Source organism: Mandrillus leucophaeus, unplaced genomic scaffold, assembly GCF_000951045.1.
Source record: "Mandrillus leucophaeus isolate KB7577 unplaced genomic scaffold, Mleu.le_1.0 Scaffold1628, whole genome shotgun sequence".
Classification (NCBI taxonomy): Eukaryota; Metazoa; Chordata; class Mammalia; order Primates; family Cercopithecidae; genus Mandrillus; species Mandrillus leucophaeus.
Window position 1 is genome coordinate 58,856 of NW_012101619.1, and position 13,488 is coordinate 72,343.

A 13,488-nucleotide genomic window follows, 5' to 3' on the forward strand; every position below is an offset into this window, starting at 1 on the left:
AAGAAACGTGGAGTAAGCAAAACGATTCAATGCAAAGCAAAACTAACAAAGACACAAAGAAAACCAAAACCAAGCAACATCGCCCAGTGTGGTAGTTACTGTTTTGCTAGTTTCCTAGTTTACAGAAAATGCTATGTGCTTTGAAAAAAGAAAAGTCAGCAAATAAGAATGAAGTCTTGAAATTTAAAAATGTAATTGTCAAAATGAAGTATCAAATTCAAAAAGATGGTTAAATAAAATAAGAAAACTTCATGAGAGATAAAACAAGAAGTCAAAGAATTGGAAACTAGGAAAGAGAAGAATGAGTAACAATTTAGAAGATCAATTTAGATAGTTCAAAAGCCAAATAACAGAAATTCAAGAAACAAGAAAGAGAATGGAGAAAAATAAATTAACAAAACCAACAACAAAAAGGAAGAATTTTTGGAGTGGAATTTTATGAATTTCCAGATGAAAATGCTCCACCAAGTGGGGACGAAAAAACATTCACATTGAATGATGAAATTTCAGGACAACTGGGGTCAAAATGAGATCTTGAACATTTCCAGAGGCTTAGAAGAAAATCACAGAAAAAGCAACGGGCATCTGAAAGGTCTAGAACTTCTCAAAAACAACACTGGAGGGGAAGATACAAAAAAACAATGTATCATCCACATCATTTTTCTAGGGGAAAATACTTTTCAACTTAGAATTCTATACACAAACAGGCAATCAAGTATGAGGGCAGAGTAAAGGAGTTTTCAGGGACACAAACACTTGAAAAAATTCCCTTAATATATACTCTTTCTAGGAAAGGTATTGTAAGGCATGCTTCGGAAAGGTGAGGATGGCATGGGATCCTGGACAAGGTGATCTCTTTCCAGCAAAGCAATGAAGGGAAGACCCAGGCCTGCGTCGAGTCTAGAGAGCAACCAGCCTGAAATCTGAACGAGATGACAGAGGATTACAGAAGACAATAGATGTGAAAGATCATTCAGTATATTGGAATGCTTAGAATTTATTAGCAGATAGTTGACAGATCTATTGGAATATTTGGAAAAAATGATGAAGTGTAAAATTTAAAACTAAGCAGATTAAAATAAATGAATAAAATTAAAAATGGGGTGATTATTAATTCCAGGAACAAGAAATTTGTACAAAGAAAGGAAACAATCGTAGTTAATCACAAGGTTCTGTAGGAGAGAATATTTACATATTTATAATAATATAAATATTAACTAACTACATTCAGTAGGTAAGGGAAAAGGGAGAGGAAAAAGTAGAATGTAAGAAAACTACACCCTTAAAAGGAAGCCAATAACCTACCATAAATAGGTATATAAATGGCTATTGGTGTGAATTACTTAGTATATGGAAATAAATAGAGAAAAGATAGCTAAAAAAAAGTTTTAAATGGTTGCCTCTGGTGGCTGGGATTTTGAGTGGGGTGAGGCAGCACAAGGGACTATTGTTTTCCAACATAAGCCTTTTAATATTATTATAACTTTGCACAAGTGCTATTTTGATAAATGTAGAAACCAATTAAAATAGTACTTATTGTCATTGTGGCGTATTAGTTTGCTAGGGCTGCTGAAATAAAGTACCACCAACTGGGTGACGTACACAACAGAAATGAATTGTCTCACAGTTCTCAAAACTTGAAGTTTGAGGTCAAGGTGTGGGCAGTGCTGGTTTCTTCCGAGGACTGTGAATGAAGGATCTGTTCCAGGCGTCCCTCCTTGGCTTGTAGATGACCATCGTCTCCCCATGACTTCACACTGTCCTCCCTCCAAATGTGTCTTTCTGTTCAAACTTCTTCATGTAAGGACACTAGTCATGTTGCATCAGAGCCCACCCTAACGACTTCGTAACTTGATCACCTCTGTGGTCTGTCTTCAAATCCTTATTTGAATCCAAATTTTTTTTTTTTTTGGAGACAGAGTCTTGCTCTGTCACCCGGGCTGGAGTGTAGTGGTGCAATCTTGTCTCACAGCAACCTCTGCCTCCCAGGTTCAAGTGATTCTCAATTCGCAGCCTCCTGAGTAGCTGGGAATTAAAATCCTCTGTAATATTAGGCACATGACACCACACCCGGCTAATTTCTTTGTATTTTTAGTAGAGAAAGAGTTTTGCCCTGTTGGCAAGGCTGGTCTCAAATTCCTGGCCAAAGTGCTGGGCTTACAGACGCAAGCCACTGTACCCGGCCTCATTCCAAATTCTAAGACACTAGGGGTTAGGACTCCAACAAAGGAATTTGAGAGATGGGGGATGGGACACATTTTAATTCATAACATGTGGGGATTGTCAACTGTAGCCAAAGTTTCTGTGGGAAAATCCTCTGCAGTGTTAGCAAGTTTCTTAATTGTGACTGTGAGTCCTAGAAGGTCTTGCTCTATGTGGAACACAGGCTGCCATTCAAGAAGAGTGACACTGACTCAGACATGGCCTCCCCAGTGGTTCTGGGAGTGAGAGTGCCACCGCACTAAGGGCAAGCACTAACATTTAAGTAGAAATAGAAAGAGATGGCATTACGAGCATTTTGTGAAATCTCCATAGTTGGGTTGCATAAATTATATATCACCCTGTGTATGGTGGAGTAGAAGATCAAAGATGGGACTTCCCCAAAATGTGTCATTAAGAACTTTTGTTGGAAAGATTTGAGAAGCAGAGGGTCTTTAATAAAGATAGAGTTTTGTAATATATCTACTGGATCTTGTATTTTTTAAATAGCCTGAATTAGTCTTGTTATTTTGTGAATAGAAAACAAATCCTTACAACTGCCACCCGCCTCTGTTGGTAACCTTCTTTAGGGCCACGGCCGTAAGAGTTGCATTGGTGCAGGACTCTGTGTGCCAGGCATTCTTTCCACCAGTGCAAACATATCAACTGATTTAGTCCTCACTCAAATCCTTGAGGTGGGTCCTGTGATGATCCCAGTGTGAGGGCCTCCAGATTTCAAACTCTAAACCATCCTACCCTACTCCCCAGCCCCCAGTCACAGTCAATACAACACAAGCAAAATACTGGCATCACAGTGGGAGTGAATCAATCAGCATACGTCTGTAACTCATTTACTCAGAGAAAGAATGTTTAACTAACTATAAAGTCAGTGTATGAAAAGGCCGGGCGCGGTGGCTCAAGCCTGTAATCACAACACTTTGGGAGGCCAAGGCAGGCGAATCACCTGAGGTCAGGAGTTTGAGACCAGCCTGGCCAACATGGCAAAACCCTGTCTCTACTAAAAATACAAAAATCAGTCAGGCATGGTTGTGGGCATCTGTAGTCCCAGCTGCTCAGGAGGCTGAGGCAGGAGAATAGCTTGAACCCGGGAGGTGGAGGTTGCAGTGAGCTGAGATAGTGCCACTGCACTCCAGCCTGGGGGACAGAACCAGATTCCATCTCAAAACAAAAACAAAAACAAAAATGTTATTGTACAGAGAGATTTATGGTCAATGTTTGTAGTCTCACTGGATTACCTCTTCAAGACCCCCTGGCTGATTCTTTACTGAGACAAGAGCCTAAAGAGCAACTTGGTGGTAATGTTGACATTTATATTACACTGTCATGCAGGGGGCTCTGGGAATCCAAAAGGCAAGGCTGCTGTTGGTTGGATTGGTTTCAGAAGTAAGCTTTCATCTTTCAAATTATTAGTGGGTAGTTCTACATATATAAAATAAATAGCAGAAGCAGAATTACAGGACTGCTGGGATTTAACAGAGCACAGAAAGGTGTGGCTCCACATTTTAGGAACATTATAAGGAAATGCCAGTGTCTAAGACTGAAGCCAATAAACTGTGAATTTAATGAGATTCATCATTTGCAGAAACTATTCAACATGAGAGATGATTTATACATGTTTTTATAAATGTGAATGCATAGGGTAATTGTCATGGAAACTCCCAAATTCAATGTTAGTTGTAACTGGGCTGCATTAGACTCTTGCTAAATCAAGTGTACAAGGGCATGCGTGTGTGAATGTTAGTTTTGGGGTGTATCTCTGGGTATACATGAGTGTTTTAGGGAAGGAAGTGGGGATGGTTATTTAATCTACATGGAGTATAAAAACTCCTGGAATTTGTCAATGTGATTGCAACATGTGGTGGTGTAGCATGTTGGTGGAAGGGTATGTGGTTTGGTGGGGTGAGCTGGTGTGTGGTGTGGTTGGACCTGGCATGGAACTTAACTGGAGTTTGTGTGGAATGAACTTTGAGGGGTGAGTTTTCACGTGGGATGTTGATTATGTGGGATGTGGGAGGTGGGAGGCTGGAATACATGAATGTTGGGGGGCTGTACAGTGAATCTGGGGTGTGTGTGTGTGTGTGTGTGTGTGTAATATGGTTGTAGTTTAGCTTAGCTTTTGTTTAGATTTTCTTTTGCTCTTTGTTTTTGTCTTTGTTTGCCCTTTGTTTTGTCTTTGTTTCACTCTTTGTTTAAACTTTCTTTGGCTTTTGTTTGCTCTTTCTTTAGCCTTTTGTTTAAACTTTGTGTGGCCTTTTTGTAGTCTTTGTGTAGCTTTTGTTTTTAAGTGGATCTTCGCTGAGGACTCATCAAAAACACCTTGTGTAATGAAAAACCCAGATCTATAACCTCTCCCTATATATTCTGCATGCATTGAGGTAGGCTCAAACCCTTAGGGACCTGGTATAGACGCGGAATCTGTTTCACACAACAACTGCTATTTGAAGGTAAGAGGATTCCATTGGTTTTTATTTTACTTCATTTTATACTTTCATCTTTAAGTGACAAGTGTACATTTTTGTATGGGCCATTTCATTATATCCCAGGGAAAACTTTCTGTAAGAATAGTCAAGATGGGGAGGACATACAAGGATGGAGAAAACAAGAACAGAGGATACCACGTTTATTCTGATGTGGGCAGGGAGCCACCTGGAATGTTCCTGCTAATGTTTGGAAATTGTACGAGCCCAGGGAGAGGCTCTGAGCCCTCATTTAGATTTCCTCAGATTCAAAGCCCTGTGCTCCTGGAGCCAGATGGATGGTAGTTCAGGCTTCTTCTTTTCTTTTCTTTTCTTTTTTTTTTCTATTTCTTCTTTTATTATTTGTCATGATTTAAAAATGAGTTTTTCTTCTTATCTAGGAACAATTTTTTTCCTCATACAGTTGGATTTATGTGTGTGGGGGATGTTAGTGGAACAACAAAGCCCAAATCTTTTTGGAATTCTGCCCCCTGTAGACCAACAACCTTAAACAGAAAGAGGCACTAATGCTTTGTCTGATAGAGATTATCTTCGAAACAACAGGGAGTTTTCAGTTCTATGGATGACAGAGAAAGGAAAAAATATTATGTGTCAGGGAGGTCAGTAATAAACTTGGCCTACAGTACTAGCAGGAAAATGGGGAAAGGACTTTTTAATGCTTTGTGAATAAATCAGGGAGGCAGAGAGCAGGCTGCTGCCAGGTGTGCGGATATGCTGTTTCGTGACTATTTAGAACAGCAGGAGACTTGTTGGTGAGTGAGTTTCAAAAATTGTTTCAGATTTTCAGAAAAGTTGCAAACAATACAAAAAATTTCAGGTGCACCCAAATTACCCAGATATTCCTGTTTTACCATATTTCCTTTATCATTCTCTTTCTCTCTCTCTATCCATATATATGTGTGTATATATAAAAATATATGTGTGTATATATACACACATATATATAATATACGTATATATACACACATATATAATTAATTTTAATTAAAATTTATTTTAATTAGAATTAATTAAAATTAGAAAATTAATATTGAGAAAATACTATTTTTAAGTCTAGCGATATCTAGATTTCATCAATTGTCCAAGGAGCCAATTGAGAACCATGCATGACCTTTTGTTGTCCTGTCCCCTTAGCCTCCTTTAATTTGGAACCATACCTGAGGAAGCTTTGACCTAGACAGTTTTAGAGAGTATAAGCCAGTTATTTTGCTAAATGTCCCTCAATATGGGTTTGGTCTGCACTTTTCTCACAATTATGCAGTTTTCAAAGGAATATACTTGCATTTTAGATCACACAAATCCAAATTCATACTTGAATCTGAGTATGCAATTTTAAAATTCAAGGTCTTGTTACCTAATAGTTACTAGGATTTTAAATTAGTACCTAAAATCTTTGTACACCAAATAGCCAAAAATTAAAAATCTAGAGCTTTTACAGATAATTCCCAAGGAATCATCAAAAGTGTATAAGTATTGCCCTTGGATTATAAATGGCAATTATAGTGACCTGTACATGAACTTATAGGCTTAAAGTGAGGTATTCAATTTACATTACTTGTGTGTGTTGAATTCATGTCTACTGCTCTCTGAGTATTAGTTTAATAAATGTAATAATTCCTTTCTAAGTGCAACCATTTGCTGAAAGCAGATACGGCTCAATAGAGTTTCCCTGGGTAGACACTCCAGGCTGGTTGGCGTCCTCTTTGTTAACTTAACAAAAAGATCTTCCTAGTAGTAGGGGCGGAGTTAGCTCTGCCCATTAAAAAATTAATTTGGACTTATATTACTACTAGTATGATCATTGAGGTTCAGAAAGATGAGGTAGTGAATAATAATATAATAATTAGAACCTCAGTGAAACAGTCTCTATCAACCCCAGGTCTGGAACATCACCCTTCCAAGTTCTTTTCCAGCTCCTCCTCTGGCATGAGGCATGAGTCCTTTCCCAGCTGCTCCTCTGGCATGCTGGCATGCCCCTCTTGCACTTGTTTTCATTCAGTTCTGCATTACCTGCTACAATGGCCCAGTGGCAACACCCAGAGAGCTAGTAATTACACATAGAAGGAATCTAACATGTACTGAGATACAGACACCACAGCGCTCCCAAGAAGCAACAGGTGTGTAGAGGCATCGACTCAGTTACCAGATCCACCATCTCTGCAAGCGCAGAGCAGAGCTCATTTCTCCACACAATATGTTTGCACTCATGTGGATGAGGGCTTCTGGTGTCCTCAAGTCCAGTGGGTTTTCTATAACTACTATAGAGAAGCTCGTGGTGGTTTCCTCAGAATCACCAAGGTTAACTTCAAGTCCCTACCCCTGAGAGGGGTTCCTGGTAGAGACAGAACTCTCATTTCCTTTGTAAGTAAGAGAACTTCTGTTTGGAAGTGGCTGGCAGTTTTATCATTCTGGAGACAGAGGCTTTGACTTCCCAGCAGACTTACTTTACTTTGAGAAAATTACTGACATGAATTCCTTAGATTAACAAATATAAAATATCCTTTTTTTTTTTTTTTGCAGAGAAAACACCGAAGTCATAAAAAATTTAAATGCAGGGCAGTTGGTTAACCTATTGTATGATCTTTGTAGTACTGTGAACATATTGTGGCTTTAATAGGACTGTTCTCTGGATGACATAGATTAACTTTTTTCTCCTAAATATCAAATTAGGTTAAAATTTTGGAGTTCTGTACATAGTGCTATTTAATATTGAGGAACTCAACTACTGGGAAAATGTAGCATTAGCTATTATGACTGTTTCATCAGGGCCATGAAAGTCACTCTGTAGTTTGATAAAGTGTTTTCTACTTAAAAGACAACTCAAAGATATTCCCAAGATGGACCATCCTGGAGTAAAACATGAGGGCCCCCTTCTCTCAGTCAGCCAAAAGAATTGGGGACCACTGGCCAGGCGTGGTGGCTCATGGCTGTAATCCCAGCACTTTGGGAGGCTGAGACAGGCAGATCACTTGAACTCAGGAGTTTAAGAACAACCTGGGCAACATGGGGAGACCCCATCTCCACAAAAAATACAAAAATTAACCAAGCATGGTAGTGCATGCCTATAGTCCCATCTACTTTGGAGGCTGAGGCTTGAGGATCACTTGAGCCTGGTAGGTAAAGGCTGTATTAAGACATGTTCGTGCCACTACACTCCAGCCTGGGTGACTGTCTCAAAAAGAAAACTGGGACTCTGTCTCAAAAAGGAAAAAAAAAAATAGTTGAGGGCCAGGACATGGAAGGGTTGGGAGGCCAGAGAGTCTTGTGGATAGGGGTTAAGCTGCTTCCCACAACGTGGAAATTTGTGGGGCTGTACTTGGCCCCTAGGATTAGATCCCATCGTGTGCTGCAAGAGTGACTTCTTATAATAGCTGTGCAGGCCACTCTGGCTTCTGTTGCTTCTGTCACCCTTAAAGCATTAGGTAAATACCTGGTGTCATCTGTGCTCTAGGTGGTTAAGGAATCTTCCTGTTTTAAAATGTACTTATGATTTTGTTTTTGTTCAGGTATGGTGAGGCCAACCAGATCAGGAGATGGTTGCCATTGAAAAGACAGTGTTTTACTCATCACTCCCAGGAGGAGGGGAAACGTGGGGAAGGGCCACCTGGCCACATGGGGAAGCACCAAGGTCTTAGGTCAGGAGTCAGAAGGAGTGAGGGTGAAAAAGCATGGGTGAGAGCCTTTATTATGGTTTTTGTTGGGAGAAATGGTCTAGGCAGAGTAAGCAGAAGAGGCATGCTTAAGATTGGCTAGTTTGAATAATTTCATGGGACTCTGAGGTGTAGGAGCTCTCTGGTATCTGGTCCTGGAGTGATAAGGGCAGAATAATATTAGTTCAACTTGTAAGAGCTCAATAAAGGAGGTAGTTGGTGAATTTGGGTTCTGGACTGGTTGATTTGCATATAAATGGCCGCTCACAGGGGAGGCAATTGCTATCTCTAGGAATCAGCTAGCCCTGGGAGGGGCAGCATCTCCAGGGTTAGCAATGCCCCAGATGCCAGAGCATCAAGAAAGAATACAGAAAATAAGATCATTTCCCACAGAATATATGTATCAAAACATCACACACTGTACACCATAAAAACAAAGGAGAAGCAGCACAGGAAGCTATAAGGTTGTGTAATAAGGGTGCTTGAGAGTTAATCTAGACTAAGTGGCTAAGAAGGTTTTCCCTGAGGGAGGCATATTTGACTTGAAATCTTGTATTCTTGGGCAACTGTTACACAAGTAAAGTGAGCTGGGGAGGGTATTTCTGGAAATACCAGTCCAAGGTAGAAGGAGCCATAATGCATTGAGACAATTGAATATGGTTGAAATACAGAGAGACAGGAGCTAAATATGTTTTTTAGCTCTATTTTTAGCTCTATTTTTCTTCACTTGGCTGGTTTCCTGAATGCTCCAAACAAAGGATTGAGAGTCCCTACTCCAATCACTGACACTTGATGGTTTATGTAAGTTATTGTCATAAAGACATATAAATGGCATTAACTTAAATGAAACACAGACTCAAATTACTCAAATTCCAGTCACTGGCACTTGATGGTTTAAGTAAGTTATTTAATAAAAACACATGGATGGCATTAACTTAAATGAAACACAGACTCAAATTACAGTGATGTGTTGGTTAACAACGAGGATATGTTCTGAGAAATGAGACATTGGACAATTTAGTCATTGTATGAATGTTATAGCGTGTACTTACACAAACCTAGATGGTACAGGCTACTTTACACAATGGTAAATATTTGTATGTCTAAACATAGAAAAGATACAATAAAAATACAATATTATAATCTCATGGGGCCGCCATTGTTTAAATAATCCCTGATTGACTGAAATGTTGTTATATGGCAGATGACTATACATGGAACACCTGAATTATACACATCATCTCCCTAAAAAGCCATTTTTCCCTAATTGCTTCTCCCCTTCCATTAAATTTTAATACTACAGATGTACAGTATGTCTGTTTATGTATTGTACATATTTGTGCTTTGCACATAAAAAGAGTGAGAATATGTCTGTTTATGTGTTGTACATATTTGTGCTTTGCACATAAAAAGAGAATTCTCACATAGGTCAGAGATTGAAAAAAAATTAAATAAAACAAGTAAGTTTTTTTTGCCCCCCTCAAGATCCCGTTTTCATCTCTTGGAGGGGATATTACCCACGTTGTGAATACATGCAGTATGCCCTTTATGTTGCTTTCTTTAATGTTGACATCTTATGTCACTGTGTAGCACAACTAATAAAACTAATAAATTAACATTGATACATTATTAATTAACTATAGAGTCTAATCATATTTCACAAGTTTTCCCACTAATGTTCTTTTTCTGTCAGGCACTAATCCAGGATACTGCATTGCATTTAGTTATCGGGTCTCTTTAATTTTCTCTAACCTGTGACAATTTCTTGGTTTTTCCTTGTCTTTCATGACCTTGAGACTTTTAAAAAACATTGATAAGTTATGTATAGTGTCCTTTAATTTGAATTTTTCTGATGTCTTTTCATGATTAGGTTGAAGTTATATATTATTGAAAAGAATTACACAGAGATGATATGTGCTTCTCATATCAGAGAATAAATGAGGATGATCTGTCTTATTACTGGTGATGTTAACCTTGATCATTTGGCTGAGATGATACTTCCCAGATTTCTCCACTTTAAAGTGATTGTTCTTTTTTTTTCAGTTAGTTAATATTTCTTGGGGGGATATTTGGAGGTGATACAAATATTGTGTTTCTCCTTACACTTTCATCTACTAATTTTAGCATCCATTAGTCAATGATGCTTGCAGAAATTATTATTGTGGTATTCTAATAGTGATTTTCTATTTCCCTCATTGCTTCCACATTTATTAATTGGAATGATTCTTTAAGGAAGATTATCTCTTCTACTCCATTTATTTATTTATTCAGTTATTTATTTACATCAGTATAGGCCCAACAATATTTATCTTATTCCTTGGTTTATAATCCAATACTATTCTTATTTACCTTCTTGCTCAAATAACTTTGGTAGGAGCTCTTTTAGGTTAGCTCCTGTGCCTTTTTCACATGTTGCCAACCTCTCTGAGCATTTTCTGACATCACAATTTGTTCCAGGATAAACTTGTATTTTCTCTCAGTCTCAAATCAATCACCTCTTCAATAAGCCATGGTTCCTTTTATTGGACACTTTACCAGTCTAGCCTAGTACACTGATGGTAGTTTAAAAAGACAAAATTTGGGTATTACTTGTTGTATCAGTTCATTCTTGCATTGCTATAAAGAAATATCTGACACTAGGTAATTTATATAAAAAAAGAAGCTTAGTTGGCTCATGGTTCTGCAGGCTGTACAGGAAGCATAGCAGCTTCTGTTTCTGGGGAGGCCTCAGGAAGCTTCCAATCATCACAGAAGGCAAAGAGTAAGTGAGACATCTCAGATGGTGAGAGCAGGAGAGAGAGAGAAAGAGAGAGAGGGAGGAGGTGCTGCACAATTTTAAGCAACCAGATATCATGAGAACTCACTATCATGAGGACAGTACCAAGGGGGACGCTGCTAAACCATTCATGAGAAACCATGATCCAATCACCTCCCACCAGGGTCCACTTCCAACTCGGGAGATTGCATTGTAACATGAGATTTGGTGGGGATACAGAGCCAAACCATATCTGGTGTATTCCTTGCTATTGGGGTGTTACTTCTTCTAAAGCTTCTCAGCAGACAGAGCTAGGAAATCTGTGTGTGTATACTAACTTACATATGCACACACCTATATTTATTTCTGTATTTCTGACTCCAATCTAGCAGCACAAGTTTCATTCTAGCCTTCTTCCTTTCCTTTTTTATAACCTCATTCTTTGGATAGTAAGAAACTGGATTCTCATTATCTATAATGTATTTATTTGCTTAATTCTACTATTGTAGGATTATCTAAACTATTTTTCAAAGTTACTTCAGCCATATTCTTTTCTTCCCCCTTCCCTTCAGTGTGGTTATGTGATTCATTCCATTTGATTTATTTATTGTAGTCAGTTTCATTAGTCACAGCCTGCATTCCATCTTGGATTCCTTCTGCTTCCCCACATGGTGATTGATTTATTTTGTTTGATTTTTTAAAAAAATTCTTATTTTTTATGGAAAAACCTCATTTTGTCATACATTATGTTTATCTTTTCTCTACTTTCTTTAACATATCAATAATGATAATCTCTGGGTCTGCATTGACCATTAAAAAAAATTTGGTATCCTTTTCCTGTTTCTTTAAATGTCTGGTAATTCTTATTGTATGCTGGACATTGTGGATAATAGATTATAGAGGTTCTGGATTACGTTAAATTACCAGAGAGCCACTCTGATCCTGTCAAGTCTTGGTTTTAGGCCTTGCTAGGTCAGACCTATTTTATTTTTGCATTTACTTCTATGAGTTGTCCCTATTCTAGGGTGAGAGCTTTCTGGGGTCTCAAAAGATTGGGATGTTCACCAAGGTCTCACAATGTCTCCTCATTAATATGTGAATTCAGGTATTTCTGCTTGATTATCAGCCTCTTAGCAAGAATTTTTAAGGGGCTTCCCACAGTTTCACCCTGCAATTGTGCAACTTTGGATTTGGCCAAGGATCTGAGAGAAATTATATACAGTCATGCACTGCATAAAGTGTTTTGGTCAATGACAGTGGTGGTCCCATAAGATTATAATAGAGCTGAAAAATTCGTATCATCTAGTAATGTCATGGCTGTCATAATATCATAACACATTACTCATCTGTTTGTGGTAATGCTGGTGTAAACAAATCTACTGTGCTGCCAATTGTATAAAAGTATAGCACATACAATTATGTACAGTACATAATACTTTGTAATGATGATAAATGACTATGTTACTTGATTATGTATTTATTAAAATATACTTTTTACTGTTATTTTAGAGTGTGCTCCTTCTACTTGTATTAAAAAAAGGTAGCTGTAAAACAGCCTCATGCAGGTTCTTCAGGAGGTGTTCCAGAAGAAGACTTTGTTGTCATAGGAGATGACAGCTCCATGTGTGTTATTGTCCCTGAAGAACTTCCAGTGGGATGTCAGGTGGAGGTAGAAGACAGTGATATTGACAGTCTTGGCCCTGTGTAGGCCTAGGCTAATATGTGTGTTTGCATCTTAGTTTTTAAGAAAGAAGTTTAAAAAGTAAAAAATAAATTAAAAATTTTAAAAATAGATAAAAGCTTATAGAATAAGAATATAAAGAGAAAATAATTTTCTATAGCTACATGATAGCTACATGATGTGTTTTAAGCTAAATGTTATTACAAAAGAGTCAAAAAGTTAAGAAAATTCAAGTTTATAAAGTAAAAAGTTACAGTAAGCTAATATTTATTTTTGAAGAAGAAAAAATTAAAAAAATAATTCTAGTGTAGCCTAAGTGTATAGCATTTATAAAGTCTATAGTGTATACTGTAATGTCCTAGGCCTTCACATTTACTCACCACTCATTTACTGATTCAACCAGAGCAACTTCTGGGCTTGCAAGCTCCGTTCATGGTAAGTGCCCTATATAGCTGTACCATTTTAAATCTTTTATACTGCATTTTACTGTACATTTTCTATTTTAGATATGTTTCAATATGCAAATCGTTAAATTACTGTTGCATTACAGTTGCCTACAGTATTCAGTACAGTTACATGCTGTACAGGTGTGTAGCCTGGGAGCAATAGGCTATACCATGTAGTCTAAGTGTGTAGCAGGCTAAACCATCTATGATGTTTGTGCAATGACAGAATTGCCTAATGATTCAGTTCTCAGGATTTATC

At 37.9% G+C, this 13,488-nt stretch overlaps 1 protein-coding gene across 5 annotated transcripts in view; it reads left to right on the forward strand.

Moving 5' to 3' along the window:
- The first annotated feature begins 4,528 nt into the window (after positions 1–4,528).
- Positions 4,529–13,488, forward strand: part of MOBP (myelin-associated oligodendrocyte basic protein) — a 46,338-nt gene continuing 37,378 nt past the window's right edge. For 2 of the 5 annotated variants that reach the window (XM_011976115.1, XM_011976114.1), the window contains exon 1: positions 4,529–4,664. The gene's annotated coding sequence lies outside the window, so the exon portion shown is untranslated. The remainder of the gene's footprint in view (positions 4,665–13,488) is intronic. The other 3 variants (XM_011976113.1, XM_011976116.1, XM_011976117.1) reach the window with 2 other exon arrangements.